The 15,815-nt window shown below is 41.6% G+C and overlaps 1 protein-coding gene and 1 long non-coding RNA gene across 10 annotated transcripts in view; one reads left to right on the forward strand and one right to left on the reverse strand.

Annotated features, from left to right (window-relative positions):
- Positions 1-1,255: 1,255 nt before the first annotated feature.
- Positions 1,256-5,192, reverse strand: Gm3625 (predicted gene 3625). The gene has a single exon (NR_169069.1). It is a non-coding gene; the product is annotated as a predicted gene 3625 (long non-coding RNA).
- The window catches only part of Itsn2 (intersectin 2), a 121,310-nt gene continuing 109,598 nt past the window's right edge, over positions 4,104-15,815 (forward strand). For 3 of the 9 annotated variants that reach the window (NM_001198968.2, NM_011365.4, NM_001198969.2), the window contains exon 1: positions 4,469-4,693. The gene's annotated coding sequence lies outside the window, so the exon portion shown is untranslated. Of the gene's footprint in view, positions 4,694-5,134; positions 5,154-15,815 lie in introns of all 9 variants that reach the window. The other 6 variants (XM_006515026.4, XM_006515027.4, XM_006515023.4 and 3 more) reach the window with 5 other exon arrangements.

Genomic DNA, 15,815 nt, shown 5'->3' on the forward strand with positions numbered 1-15,815 from the left:
TTTGCAGCACCACAAAAAAGAAAAACTAAAATGGTAAAAAAAAAAAAAAAAAAAAAAGTCCTACCTAGTGCAAAGGGCTATATTATTAGTTAGGTTATTATAAGAAGTCATCTGGTATCTAGTCTATCTGTAGACAGAAACAGTGACATAAGCAGACAGCTGGGGATACATGCCAGACTGGAACCATGTCTGACTCTTGAATACACACTGGATTCCCATTCTCTGAGCTACACCTGCCAGACTGGAAGGCCCTGGTGCGTCAGTCATGAATGAGCACACCCTGGTCAGAGCTTTCCGGCCTTTGGTTCCACCCTACAGTGCTGGCACAGAACCAAGTCTGGGCTGACTTCCCTCCCCAGCTTGCCTGGCACTGCCTTTCCAGTACCATCCGGATTTAAGCCAGCATCTCAAGTTATATATATACAACACCAGCAGCCACAACACCAGCAGCCTGAAAGTGGTAATACTCTGCCAATGCTACAGTTGGAGATTCCCCCTCCCACCCCCTCCTCTAAGCCATTCCTGTTTTCACTTGTTTCTACTCTACTCTATACTCTAAAAAGGGTCTGTAGGTCGAGTGGAGAAGCTAACCTAAAGATCAGTTTGTCCTGTTGACTATGGTTAGGAACTAGGAACATGTGAGGTTCTTAGTAACTTTTAATTTTGTAAAAACAAACAATCCAATTAGTGACATGACAAAGACATCTCATGGAAGGCCTAGACCTCTTCGTGGGCCTTGAACTCACTACCCTGACCTACGTTTCATCATGTGTATCACCCTGTTATAATAGGTCAACCTCAACCTGGTTTCCTAGATTGATTTGACTTTAAATCTTCAAGCCTTAATCACTATTGTCAGTAGTTCATTCTAAGTTTTGAAAGGAAAAAGGAACTGAGAAAGGGAAAACTTCACCTTTTATCCATTTCTCGGAAGAGAGAGAATATAGGAGAAATGCCTAGGTTCCATTTTTTTCTTATAAGCCACTAAAATAGATGCCTTAGCTAACAGGGGACATGAGCAAGCTCCTACCAAAGAAAGACAAAAAAACAAACAAGCAAACAAAAACCCCAAAAATGACTTTAAACAGGTCCATTTTCCCAGTACTCATGTCCTCAGATGTCCTGGGCATGGGGGGGTGGGGGTGGCAGAGCAGGGCTTTGGTGCTCTGCAGTGGAGCACAGTTACACTGTTGGCACATATTTAATGAGGATACCAAACAGTTAAATATTCAGTGAGAAGGAGGGGAGTGGCAGCTTAGAGTTTTACATTTTATTTAGCATGTACTTGTTATTATACAGGGCACAGGGCTGTAGAGGTGGGAGTTACAGGAGAACTTGCAGGTTGATTTTCTCCTTCCATCCTCGAGACCCAGAGAGCAAACTCAAGTCATCAGGAGTGGCAGTGGGTGCTTTTATTCACTGAGCCACCTCATTTATTTCAACCCATTCTTTTACATCCATGGATGTAAATCTACATGCAAATATGAAAGCAAGTAACATCTACGTTTTCATATAAAATATAAAAATTTGTAGCAAATAGACCTGCACTATAGCTTTAAACACTAAAGAAAGTTACTTAAAGGGAATTATAAATGGAAACTCTGGTCCTTAGGAAAGAATGAAGAATACCAGAAGTAACAAATATCTGGACAAATCAGTATGGTTTCTGTTGGCCATAGCCTCTTAATTTCCTTATAAATTATTTATTTAAAACTAAGGTTATACATAGCATTGCCATAGGCAGTCTATTAGTGGTAAAGGTCTTATGTAAAAGACAAGCCCCTGGTTCACACAGTTTCCTATATAATATTTACCTTACACTATGGTTGAAATCTGCATATTTTCCTTCTGTCTATTCTAGCCTGTCCTTACCATCATAGTCTTCTTTTGAAGACAGGCTGGGAGGTTTTTGGATGAAGAATGGGGTCTTTAAAAACAGGATCTATAAGGCTGGAAGGAGCATGAAAGGAAAAGAGCTTGTGGTTAGGGGTCCCCATGGTAAAACCTTGGTTTATAGTAATGGCCTAAGAGCCTATCCTAGATTTGGCAGAAAGGGAGAAATATGATATGCATAGTTTACTTCCCTGCTCCCTAAGCTTTTCACGCTACACCAACTACTAATCTTTTAGGGAATTGACAGAACGTCTCTGAATTAGGTAGGGCTTGTTATTCATCTACAGTCCATGCTAGAGGTAAACAAATGACAGTCAGATCTGGGAAATTCTGAGGGAATTCACAGGTAGAGTTTCAAGACCAGCCCATGAATGGAGGAATGAACTGGGAGGGTTGCTACATCACCTACCTGAATCATAAATTCCTAAAGACTGAGGATGACGAGAATTCTGGGTGGAGAGAAATGACTGACTATTTCAGGTGCTGAAGTTTTTGCTGGACACTGAGTGCTCTGGTATTTGGCTAAAGAAGACACAAGGAGAGAAGAAGGGTTTTGCAAGCCTAAAAACAAAAATCAAAAACGACAAAAAGGACTGTTTTTGCATAAGTAGGGAAAGAAAGATCTAAAGGCAGCAAGAACATTTCTTGGGTTGCTTCTGTGTTTGCCAGCCTCCAAAATTCCATTTAGCTTGCTGAACAGAAAGAACTACTGTTAGCAAGGCCTGCCCAGCAATCTGAGAATCCTTCATTTCTTTTCTTCCCTCATTACTTATATCCACTAAGTAAGTCCAGATTTATTCCAGAATCGCATATGTATGTATAAGAGAAGCTAGGCTAGAGGAGGCCCTCATACTCTACATTGTGACAGGATAGATTGATCTCAAGTTCTGAATAGAAACTGGAATTATCAGCACTTGGGAGACAAAGGCAGGCAGATCACTGTGACTCTGAGGCCAGCCTGGTCTACAAAGAGAGTTCTAAGACAGCCAAGGCTATACAGAGAGACCATCCCCCCCCCCCAAAAAAAAACCCTAAAACCAAACAAAAAAAATCCCAAGTTGTTGACTTAGTGTTTGGGATACTGCAGGCAGACATACAGAACTCCAATTTCTGATAGCTCTGCAGTTTCTTCAAGGGAGGCCTTTAAATGCACCTGCGTCCCACCGCCCTCCTCTCAAGGATCCAGCAACCTCAACAGAAAGAAGGCAAGGTGAATGTTACCAAGTCCCGAACACCAAAATGCAAGCCAAGGGCTAATTGAAGAGTTAAGAAAACACCGTGAGAGCAAGAAAACCCTGTTTATCACCATCAATGTTTGCTAAATTCCTCCTAAGAGTTGGTTGTCCAGTTCAGTTGGCCCTGAGCATCTCCGCAATCTCTTTCAAGTCAGACTTTCTATCTGCATCAGCCCCAACAGGGGTCAGTGAAGCCTGGGGTCATCTGATCTACACATATCTCTCACATTTCAATTGAAATCATAGGGATACTAATGTTTGAAAACATCCATTTATTTATGGGATTTTTAAAAAACAATTTTTATATAGCCTAGACTGACCTCAAATTCACAATCCTTCTCAGCAGTCAGACTGATGCGACTCGTTCTCTGTGTGCAGGGGTTACAGGCACGCACCAGTTTACGTTATGAGTTTTGCATCTCAGTACACTTCCTTCCATGGAAACCTTACACTCCCATTTTGCCCATTAGGGACCATCATTTCCTCATCCTCAACCTTAAGAAAGCTTTTTTTTTGTCCAGGGGGTGCTGTTGCCTCTGTCAAACAGCAGATAAAGAATGGTGATTTGAGTGAGGAAACCACAGAATAGAAATAAGTTCTAAGTATGAGTTTCTCCTATTAGATGGGTAAGGATGTTTAGCTTCTGCAAGCAGAAAAGTCCGGGACGGTCTTCCTGTCTGTCATGAGCTTGCTCTTGTGTGTGAACAGAGGGATGCTTTTTCTCAGTCTCTGTCTCTGTCTCTGTCTCTGTGTCTCTGTCTCTCTCTCTTTCTCTCTCTCTCTCTCTCTCTCTGTGTGTGTGTGTGTGTGTGTGATGGTGAATGGACAGCTAACTCTTGGGTGTGGTAAAATCCTTTAAGGAGAGTCCTTGAGAAGGATCTGCAGCAAAGGTGGAGGCAACTCCTTTGCACCTCTAACTTCCCCATTCTCAGGAAAGGCTTGCTCACATGTTAACGAAGAGACCTTCAGTGAATAAGAAGGTTCCAGCTTGAGAGACAGCAAGCTCCATGTGTGGTCCAACGGGGATGTCCTGGACATCTCTTGGCCCTTTCCAAAACCTTAGGGTCCTGTGGCAGGAAATGTCCCACCCAGTCCCCGGCAAGTCACCTCGAAGAGGAGGAGCCAGGTGGGGGGTCTTGGCAGCTCCTGGAAGGGCTGTCAGCCGCGGAGCTTCGGGACCTGGCGGGAGGAGAAGCATTTCGGCCCACGCCTTCCACGGTTCCGGGGGCGAGGAGGAGCGCCACGCAGTGTCACGCTCCCCACGGTGAGGAGTAGGTGTCCCGCGGCTAGGCGGGCGGGCCGTCACTGCCCGCCCGTCGCTCGCCTCCCCGCCCCCCGGCTTCCTGCGGAGGCCGCGGCCGCCATGTTGTTGTGGGGCTGAGGCGGCGCCGGCTGAGAGCCCAGCAGCCGTGACAGGCTGCGCAACAGGTTCGCTGCGGCCGGCCTGACGACTGACCCGGCGGCGGCGGCCGCGGCACGGCAGGGTCTTCCCGGAGCTTGGCCGCGCCCACGCGCCGGTGTCGAGGAGCGCGCGGGGTCGCGCCGGGACGTGCGCGAGGCGCCAGGTGGGTGAAGCCGCCCGTCGGCGCGGCCGAGGGGCGCGGGGCAGGTGCGGCCGCCGCCGCCCCCGGGGTTCCACGGGCCGGGCAGAGGGGGCTGCGCGCCGCGCACCGCCGGGTTCAGTCCTCGGAAGCGCGTGCGGCCCCCGCCCTAGGCCCCGGCCGAGGACGGCCGTGCCGGGCGGAAACCTCCGGCCCCGGGGTTCCTGCCTCCGCCGCGGGGCGGGCGGGCCGCTCCTCTCAGAGGCCGGGAAGCCCGGGCCCCTTGCCGCGGCCTCGCTTGGCAGGTGACGGCCTCCGCCTATCGCTGGTGGCGACCGGGTTCCGGGCTTTCCTTAGGGGCATCTGGGCTGGGTGCGCGTTGCCTTGGGGACCTATTTTATTTTGGCTTAGTTGACTTTTCTTTTCTTTCTTTCTTCCTTTCTTTTCTTTTTCCTCCTTGGTCAGGGTTGCTGCAGAGTGTCAGGTGAGCCGCATCCCGGTGCGTCAAAGTAGCCGGAGTCACGAGAGGACAGTGGGCGGATGCTTGGCGTCCACTGCTCGCGTTATAACAGCTAAAGTTGAGAACTGTTAAGCGCTGACTTCTGCATTATGCATTTCTAGGGTATATATAGGAAGCACAGCGAGGAGTCTCTGTAGCCAAAGTTCACTGCTTATTTAAGGGAGAAGAGGCACCTACAAGTGCATAGTGAGTAGGTAAACCGAGGCTGCAAGTTTCATTCTGCTGAAAGACACTGTTTGCAGGTATTGGTCATGCTCTGTGTTATTCAGTGATTGTCCGTGGCAAATACACTCATTTGAAACTTGCATTCATAACGAACAGGAACATTTTGGATAGACCCAGCTACTTTACAATAGGAATTCAAGTTGACACAGAAATTACTGCCGTACTCCGTGCTTCTTGTCTGTTTCACGGCGTTTCCTACTTCCTCAGGGGACGCAAGGTGTCACTTGGAATTTTGTGTTGTTAGCTTAGTTTAGGTAGTACAGACTGGAGGCCAAACTAGGTGCTTAAGCCTTTGAGAAATTGCTAACTTCCCTTTCACGGTTTGCTGTATTGTCATCCAGTGCTAAAACCTAAAAGCAATCTAGAAACATGGCCTACAACATTTATACAAGTTGATGGGAGGCCTGCAAAATTCAGTTATGTGCTTGCCATTACGTTGGCGGTTATTCTTATGACTGGTGTGCTGCTGCTGTTCCAAGTAATGCTGGTAACCATTTAACGAAGTTAAAAAAATGTTCAACATATCCAAAGGCTCAAATCCCGATATTTCCTGAGTGTGAGGAGATATGTACATTCAGGGGATTGGATTTGTACTTTAAAAATGCATTTTTACAAAAACAGAGTAACACACACCTTTTGCCCAAACTTAGAGAATTTTTCAAGAATTTATTTTGGTCATTTTATCCTATACAAAGTGGACATTTTTTTATATAATCTTAGAAATTTTAGAGGTGTGTGTGTGTGTGTGTGTGTGTGTGTATTAAGGAGTAAAACGACCATTTTACATATTCTCAGCATGCTGTCTGCTACCAGGGGCATGAAATCTCAAGATATTTAGTTTTGATTCATCTTCAATCTAGAGTTTCACAGAGTTCCATCCTTCTGATAAAAAAATATGTATTGTGCATCACCCACTAAACTTCCTTTAGTATCACAGTGTATCTCCCATGGTGGTCATTTATAGAGCACTTACTAATATTATATTTAAATAAGTATATAAAACACTATGCTCAGTGTTTTATATACTTATTTAAAGCACATGAAGGCCTTGTAAGTAATGTCCTCCCATCAGATAGATAAGTAAAATGTTAACTTTTAACTGACTGCTCTAGGTCTCGGAGCTAGTAAGAACAAGTGTCTTGTTTCAGTTTAGAATTCTTTTAACTTCAGCACCTAAGCTCTTTCTGCAATTGCATAGATCTAAAGCTGAACATACATCTAAAATGTATTTATACTTGGCTCTTTTACAGTGGTTGCACATTGACACACCCTCCGGGGTAGAACGTGCATGTAGGTATTCTTGAGAAAGAGGAACTGAATGGGGCTTAAAGGATATGAGGCACAGAGGAAATGGGGGAGGAAACTGAACAGAAATAACAGTGAATAGACCGAGAAATAATGTATTTTCATAACTCTAAGAGTGCAACGTATTTCATTTGCAGTGTTTTGAGAGGTTCAATTAAAGGGCAGTTTCACAGCCATATGAAGACACTAAATAACGTTGTTATATACTGTCAGCCATATCAAGACACTGAATAAAACTCTGTTATTTACTGTACAGCTATTCAACTGTGATTATGGCGGACAATCAGGGAGTTACTACCAGATGGGAGACACTTAATTTGTTGTATTTAACCACCTGGCTTATGTTTTCTGAATCCTTTTCATGGTCAATGCATATTCATTTGAGGAAAGGTCTGGTTTAATAAAAATTGAGTACATGTTTACAACTCTGTTGGATAAAAGTATAGGCTCTCTAGTTAGACCTCCTACCTCAGCTCTAGTTCCAAATAGTTGTATGACCTTAAGCAAGTTTCTTTAATTCTCCAATTTCTGTTTCTTCTTCATCTTTAAAACAGGGATAATGATAGTCCCCATTTCATAGTGTTGTATGTAATATAAAGTGCTTAGTTGCTGTGCCTAGCATAAGTGCCCAGTAAGTGTTACCTGCTATCATCCCAGCCTGCTTCCTTCAGTGAGAAATCTCAAGCTAATTAGTCTGTCGTCCTCTCTGTGGTGCTGTCTCTCTTAGGTTTGTGATTTATTCTAATTACTGTAGAAAATAGCCTTTTCTTTTGGTGTTCAGTTTTTAATCAACATCAAAATGAGCCATATGAGAAGGCTAAAAAATGCATTACAAGAGTCTTCCTCTGTAGTTCCCTTCATTTCTACTACTTTGGATCATCACTTCAGTGCCTTTGGACTCAGATAGTTAAATTCTTTGCAGCTCGAAGTGGACTTAACTTGGAAGAGGCTAGTGTTGAGAGAGAACAAACGTGAGAGATCTAAATAGGCAAGGCTTTGTACTTGTCATTAGGACGGGAACAGCCTTTGCTTTGCCATTTTCTTTCTGTGTTCTCTGTCCTCCTTTCTTAGTCTTCCATCTAATATGTTTTTGTGCATTTGTAAAATGACTGCTTTAATATAAGAACCAGGTAGAACAAGTTAATACATTTTGTAATTTATGTAACATTTGGGGCATTGCTTTTTAGTGTTCATGAAATAATCCTTAGGGATTATAGGTAATTACCTCAAAGATTAGTGACAATTTCCTGTTAGTTACTTTTCTTGTTTCTATGACAAAATATTTGACAAGAAGCAACTTGAGGAACATTTTGACACACGGTTTGAGGGTACAGTCCATCACAGTGAGAGAATGAGACAGGTAGTCACAACGCATCTGCAGTCAGGAAGCAGAGATGGATACCGTCTCCTAGCTGTTGCCTTTGTGTGAAGTCCGTGGAATAGCGGTCCGCATTCAGGGTGAGTCTTCCCACTTCAGTTCATCTAATCTAGACAATCCTGCATAGGCATGTCCAAAGGCTTTCCTCCTAGGTTGTTGTAGATTTTGTCAAGTTAACTGTCAGTATTAATCATATTTGCCAAGAATGGTGTGGACCACTTAGGAATACAAAGCAGTATTATTTCTTTAAACCATTTTTATTAGCATCTGAACATCCAAGTGGTAGAAGGGAAAATTTCTCCCCTTTAGGTTTTCCATTGCTGCGGAGCCTACCTGTATTGAGCTTTCCTCCCCCTCCCCCTTCATCCCAGTGATTCTGGCCTAAGACTCACTAACGCCTTTCACCGTACTGATTCCTACAGTGTTGCACAGGTTCGCAGACTGGGTAGTGTGGGGTGCTGGAGGAGTTAAGAACCTTTGGATTAGATTTGGGCAGCTGTAAGCCTTTTCTGGTAGTGCTCCCCTGAACCTGATCTTTGGAGTTCATTTAGCTGAGGACCTGATAGTGCAGCTCACTCTTGCATCTCTCGCAGATCGCCTCTTCATTACTGCAGCTGTTCTTTATTTTTGTCTTCTCCACATTCCACATCAGCCTTCTTTTCTTTATTCTGTCTTCTGTCTTTGAAAATTAAGGACAAAAGAAGTTACTCATAATTCATAGCATAGAGTTCATTCTTTCATTTCATTTCATAAATATTGCATGATTTCTTGCAAGAAATGTCCAATATATTACTTATATAACCTGTGAATAAAATACACAACCCTGTCTTGCCATAGGGGCACTTAAATTCAGGAAAAGAGAATAAAGACAATAAAATATCTTGAACTTAGAAATTACCAAGTACTATGGAGAAAATTAAGAGAGGAAATATGGGGGTGTATGTGTGTGAAGTAATTGGAAGAAGTAAATTTGCTATCTTCAAAATTATCAAGAAACTCCAACACCCTTCCCCCCCCCAAAAAAAAATCCATAGTGTACATTTACAAGTAAATCCATAGTAGCCTTAATGTAAGTAAGTTATTCATAGTTTAGGGTACCATATTTAAGATGGTTTCATTGTTATTGTTATTATTATTGTATATTTGTTTGGTACCTAGCAAACCTCTTGATATTTCTTACTATTGAAATTATTTAAAAACCTTCCCTAACACAGTTTATGCTTAAAGCAGAAATTTGCCAAATTGTTTAGAATGGGCACTTAATTTGATTTTCCCTAAAAGTACTATATTGTTTGGTTTAAGGTTTTATTGACTTTTTATGTGTACTATTTATTATAATGAATAATAAATGTTCTGTGTAGAAAATTGGGACACTATACGGAAATACAAAGAACATGATACTTTTTTGATATAGCCGCTGCTCATGTTTTGATAGAGCTCCTCCTAAAACATTGTCTCTACAGATAATGCACCTTGCATCTGCTATATTGTTAGAAGTTAATTTTTTTGTTGTTGCTGTGCTACCCCAAGCATGTGAGGCAAGTGCTTTTCCATTGAACTGCATGCCCAGTTCCTGTTCTGTGATTTTTTTTCTTCTTAGCTTACTAATATTTATCAAAACCTGACTCTATTTTTACTATGTACTTATTCTCAGTACACTTTTATTGGTGAATAATATGCCGTTACTACTGAATACTAGTAATAATGTCTAACATTTATAGAGCAGTAGTTTTATCTTAGTTATTTTGCAGATACTTTACATAAATTCATTTAGTCTTTAGCCTCTTTATCAGAACTTTATAGTTGAGGAATTTGAGCAAGTATAATAATTTCCTCAGCGTCACCCAACCAGTAAGTGAGAGACCTAGGGTATAAATTTGACTTTGATCATCTGCTTATAATCACTGTCTTGTATGGCTTCTGTAGATTAAGGTAGTCTGTAACCGTTCTTTGATGTCATGCTGTAGCTCGCATCCCTGTACCTGTGCTTGTGTTCATGATGATGAGCATTTCCCCAGGATAGATTTCAAGTGGACAAAAGGGACATTGGATCAAAAGGGATGGACACGTCTTTTTTTAGGTTATATTAAAGGCGGGCTTATTGGGAAGCTGCTTTCTGGTGGGACCCAAGGACCAAGGGCAGAGAAGTCACCTGGGGAAAGTGGGGTAGGAAGGGAGAAAGGAGCATGTGCGGAGCATGTGGATGGACCCATCCGTCTTAATGCCCATGTAAACATAGTATCAGATTACCTTAGGGCAAAGTTCTTAGTATCCATGTGGGAATGAAACCTGTCTATTTCCTAACACCCTTGAAAGCACTGCCTTTTAAAAATATGCTAACTTACTAAAACTACTTTTCTACTTCTAAGTGTTGGTATCAGATCATTCTTTTTCCATTTTTCTTGAAAAATGTTAATTTCTGCTTCTTTCCTATTTTATTGGCACATTCACTTTGTTTTGTTTTGTAGTTCTTTTGTTCTTTTGTTCCTTTCTTTCCTGTCTTCTCTTCCCTCCTTCCCTCTCCTTCCCTCCCTCCCCCAATCTGTTGACAGAGTTTGATATAGCCCCGACTGGCCTCAAATGTACTATGTAGCCAAGGATAAAAGAGGTGAAGGAGACTTCTGCTGTCCGTGCCTCCACCTCCTGAACACTGGGACTGCAGGCAGATGCAGCTGCCCCTGCTCTATGGGGTGTAGGGAACAAGCCTGAAGCTTTGCGCATGGTGCAGTCATTCTACCAACTCAACCACATTACCAGCCCTTTCGATTGTTCATAAGAATTCTTTGTATGTTAAGCATAGTCTATCTTCTGTGTAGTTATACATTTTTCTAAGTTTGTTTTTTAGGTTTGTTTTTGGATTTAAGAAAAATAACAATGATGGTAGTTAATGTCTCTATAGTGTTTCTCAAGTACATATATGTTGTATATGCTAGATGTCATTCATTTAATAACTCATTTAATTTTTGCAGCATCCCGTAGGAGGTAGTGCTGTTATTAGCTCCTTTGGCAGACATTGTCATTTTTTTTTTTTTTTTTTTTTTTGAGGCAGGGTCTCATGTGTAGCCCTGCTGGCCTTGAACTTGCAGAGATCCACCTGCCTTCCAAGTGCTGGGCTTAAACGCGTGTGCCTTGACTTCATCTTTTTAAAGTCTAGATTTTTCCTCTGTGCTTTTGCCTATTTCTGTTCTCAGTCCCCAGTAACCTGCTGTCTGAAACCTATTGTTTAGTACTCGTTACTCAATTTAGAAGTCATTTCCTCTGAGATTACTCATCTAATAACGTTCTAGTTTCTCAAGGCAAAGTGAGCTACTCATCTGTTTCTCACTCCCACAGCACTTACATGGAAGTCCAAGTTTTGGTGCATTTTTCTACTCTATTCCCTTTTCTTATACATTTAATGACTGGGCAAAAACACTGACTTGAATTAAAAGTGCTCATGGTGACTCTGGGTGGTGTCAAGAAGTGAAAGGCCAAGAGGTGGCCTGGTTGATGAAGGGCTTGCTGCACAAGCTTGAATCCCCAGTGCGCACATAAACACACATGTACATGCCTCCCCTATCCCCCAGTCAAACACAAAAGAAGCCCAGCACTTGGGAGGCAGGTGGATCTCTACAAGTTCAAGGTCAGCAGGGCCATACACCGAAATCCTGCCTTTTAAAAAAAAGGTGATGTGAATTGAGTTAATAGCAGAGCACTCCTAGGTAAGACCTTCCAAGTCCAGCAAGCAGAGACCTGGACTGGGAAAGGAACACTGAAGCTGGTCTGAGAGGTAGTGGGGAAAACAGCAGAAGGCCAGAGACTGGTTTTGCATATTACAAACCTTGCTTCTGGGAGAGCTTTAGGAGTAAGGCCCTGTTTGCCCTAATATGTGTTTGTGGGTATGGGTCTACGTAGGGTTTGTTTTTTTTTGTTTGTTTGTTTGTTTTGTTTTGTTTTGTAGGGATTGTTGTTGTTTGTTTTTCTTTTGTTCTGTTTGCTTTTAGAAAGGGTCTTACTGTGTTGCTCAGGTTTTTTTTTTTTTTTTTTCAAACTCCTAGCTACAAGCCCCCCCCCCCCCCCCCAGCCCCACTCTTCTTGACACATTCCTAGTAGCTGGGATCGCAAGCACACACTGCTCCAGCCAACTGACCCAGTGTACTCCAGTACACTTTCTTATAGTGTTCAGAATATTGAGTCTTCGAGAACATGGGTCTATTTATCTTCTGACTTAGACTTTTTACTAACATAGTGAAGAACTTGGAGAGTCCTGACATCTTGCTAAGACTCTGAAGGGAAGTTTGGTGAACTCGAAGCCTTTGTCAAAAGTCCCAGGGAAGATCCCTGCACTCTTGTCTTTGGAGCCTCTCCTCCACTTTCCTAGGTCAGCGCTTTTGCATGGACCTCAGCTCTTTCTCACCGGCCTTGGTTATGCTTCTGATTTCTCTTTTGCTAACTGGAGTAAGAGACATTTTCAGATATACCAATGGCTGGTCTCGAAAGAGGGTGGTAAGTACTATCTTTATATTAACAATATAGCTTATATCATTTGATAGAAATACTTTTCCAAGTTTTTATATATATTTTTTTTTAATTAGGTATTTTCCTCATTTACATTCCAAGTTTTTAAACTTCTTAAATTTAACTTTACTTCTCAGTAGGTAGCTTAATTTTGTTGTCGTTGTTGCTGCTGCTGCTGTTTTCATTTTTGTTTTTTTGAGACAGACCAAGAACTTGCCGAATAGACCAGGCTAACCTTGAATTGCCTTTCAAATGCTTGCATTCCAGGCCTGCACCACAACACCTGGACAATATCTTTTTCTTTATGAAAGTAGTACATGCCAAATGCAGAAAGTTAGTAAGATAAAAGTTTATTCCAAGTCAATCTCCTAGTATCAGTCATTTTTAGAGTTCATTCCATGGGCATGTGTGCATGCCTGAATGTGTGTGTTAGTGTGTGTGCCCAGCAGTTGAAATTGAGAACACAGATTTTGTATTTTAGGATTTAAGTGGTTAGCTTTGTAAGTGTAATAGTCTCATTAAGCCTGCGTTTTCTTTTCTTTAAAAAGTAGAGATTTTCTGGGTATGGTGGTACACAAGTTTAATCCCAGCACTTGGGAAGCAGAGGCAGCCAGATCTTTATACATTCGAGGCCAGTCTGGTCTACACAGCAAGTTCCAGGACAGACAGACAGTCAAGGCTAAATAAGAAAACCTCTATCACCTTCCCATCCCCCAGAAGGTAGATTTTTGGTTTTTCAAGACAGGGCTTCTCTGTGTGTAGCCTTGGCTCTGCTGGAACTCTGTAGACTAGGCTGTCCTTGAACTCACAGAGATCCATCTGCCTCTGCCTCCCTAGTGCTGGGATTAAAACCATTCACCACCATCACCTGGCTAAAAGGTAGATATTTTATATAATATTTATGCTTATGGCTATAAAGACGAAGAGGTAATTATAGTTAATATCAGCCTTATCTTAGTGAGGGTCTACTGCTCTGAACTGCTTAGAATGAGGGAGCAGACTGGAGCAATTGCATATTCTCTTTTATGAAATAAAATTTAAATTTAATTAAAATTTTTTTTTAACATTTATAAGTGGCTTTTGAAACTGTTTAGTGAACTCTCCTTTAAAATGTAATCAAAACAAGTCCTAAAAGTTGATTTATCTTGGGCTAGCCTCAAGGATGGTGAGTATATGTGAACCTGAGACTCTAGTATCTTGAAATGGTGGCATCATTGATAACAAGGTAACCATGGTAACATGTAAAAACATGTACTATAGGGTTTGGCACCTTCATTATATTTCTAAAATTAATTCTTAGTTGAAGTACAAAGTAATAAATTCATCATAAGATCTTCATATTTGTTATTATATAGTTTGTCTTTGTTTCCTCCTACTCTCCTCTTGTGTATTCCTCCCTCCCTCCAGCTGATTCTCTTCCTTCCCCCAGTTAGTTCCCTCTTCTGCTTTTCTATTGCCCGTGTTCCTTCACCTGCTTCCAAAAGTGAGTTTTTGCCCCATGTTAAGTCACCACATGTAGTATTAAAGCATTTAAAATCCTGGGCTAGGGTTTCTACCCCACCTTTGGTTACTGAGTTCCTGGATGAAAGACACACACAGCATTACATTTTCAGTAAGCCTTAATCTGCAAGATAATCCTCCACAGGCATGCTCAGAGGCTGGTGTCTCAGATGATTCTAGACTCTGTCAAGCTGACAACTTATATAACTTGCTGGGAAAGAAATAAGGAAAAGGACCTTATTTTGTTCCTTTTAATGCCCAAATAGTCTTTTATTATATGTGTAGATAAATTTGTTTATCCATTCTTTGATAGACATTTGGGTTGTTTGTACCTTTTTGGCTACTGTGAATAGATGTACTATAAGAAGTTGTACAGGTTTTTGTGTGGACATGTTTGTTTCTTTTAAGCTCATCCTTAGAGTTGAATTGCTGATTTATATGATAGCCTATGTTTAACCTTTTAAGGAGCTTCCACATTGTTTTCTAAAGCAGTGGAAATGTACTCCCACAAGCGGTGTATGAAGGTTCTACTTCAGGAGAGTATATTTTGTACTGTTGGTGATCCACTACACAATATCATAATGAAAATAATTACTGAAAATTATTGGGTTATTTATTGGCCTCCTTTATGGTCCAAGATACCAAGTCATGAGCCTTTTCCTGATGGATAATCAACCAAATATGCCGTTCATCTTGAATAGTTCTCAGGGCTACTCTTCTTTCATCCCCTCCCAAATAGCTTTGATATTTGTGTATTACTACTTATTAAGAATCTAATTTACTGCCGGGCGTGGTGGTGCATGCCTTTAATCCCAGCACTTGGGAGGCAGAGGCAGGCGGATTTCTGAGTTTGAGGCCAGCCTGGTCTACAGAGTGAGTTCCAGGACAGCCAGGGCTATACAGAGAAACCCTGTCTCGAAAACAAAACAAAACAAAACAAAAAACAAAACAACAACAACAAAAAAGAATCTAATTTACCAAGATGTATTGAAACTTAGAGTTTATAAACTAAAATTATGTATGTCTTACTGAACACTGATTTTTTAAAAGAATCTCATCTGTCCAATGTTAGCCAGCATTGAGGAATTCCTACTATACACGCCCACATGTGGATAGACACTGCACCATTGGCATTGTCGTGAGTTGGCTGCTTTCCCACTACCCCTGGACTAATATAATTATAAAATAATACATACTAGAATGTGAAGATGATCAAAAAATATAAAAGGTCTTATAGCTTTTATACTAATTATATACTGAAGTTATCATTGTAGAGATGAGTTAAAATATTAACACCTGGCTGGAGAGATGGCTCAGTGGTTAAGAGCACTGTTCTGCTCTTCCTGAGGGTCTGAGTTCAGTCCCAGCAACCACATGGTGGCTCACAACCATCCATAATGGGATCTGACGCCCTCTTCTGGTGTGCCTGAAGACAGCGACAGTATACTCATATATATATATAATAAATATTTTAAAAAACATTAACACCAGTTTCTGATGTCTCTTTTATGAAAAGGATAGCAAAAAGAAAAGATATTTTAAAAATTTCCCATAGAATAATACAAGATGAATATATGAAAGATGCCCAGTTTAGGGCACATTGGAGCAGGCCTATAATCTTAGCTCTCAGGAGGGAGATCATGAACCAAAGTAAACCCTTTCTTAAGTTGCCTTTGTCAGGGTATTTTATAACCACAGTAAAATAAACCATGACAAAGGTC

Source organism: Mus musculus, chromosome 12, assembly GCF_000001635.26.
Source record: "Mus musculus strain C57BL/6J chromosome 12, GRCm38.p6 C57BL/6J".
Lineage (NCBI taxonomy): Eukaryota > Metazoa > Chordata > Mammalia > Rodentia > Muridae > Mus > Mus musculus.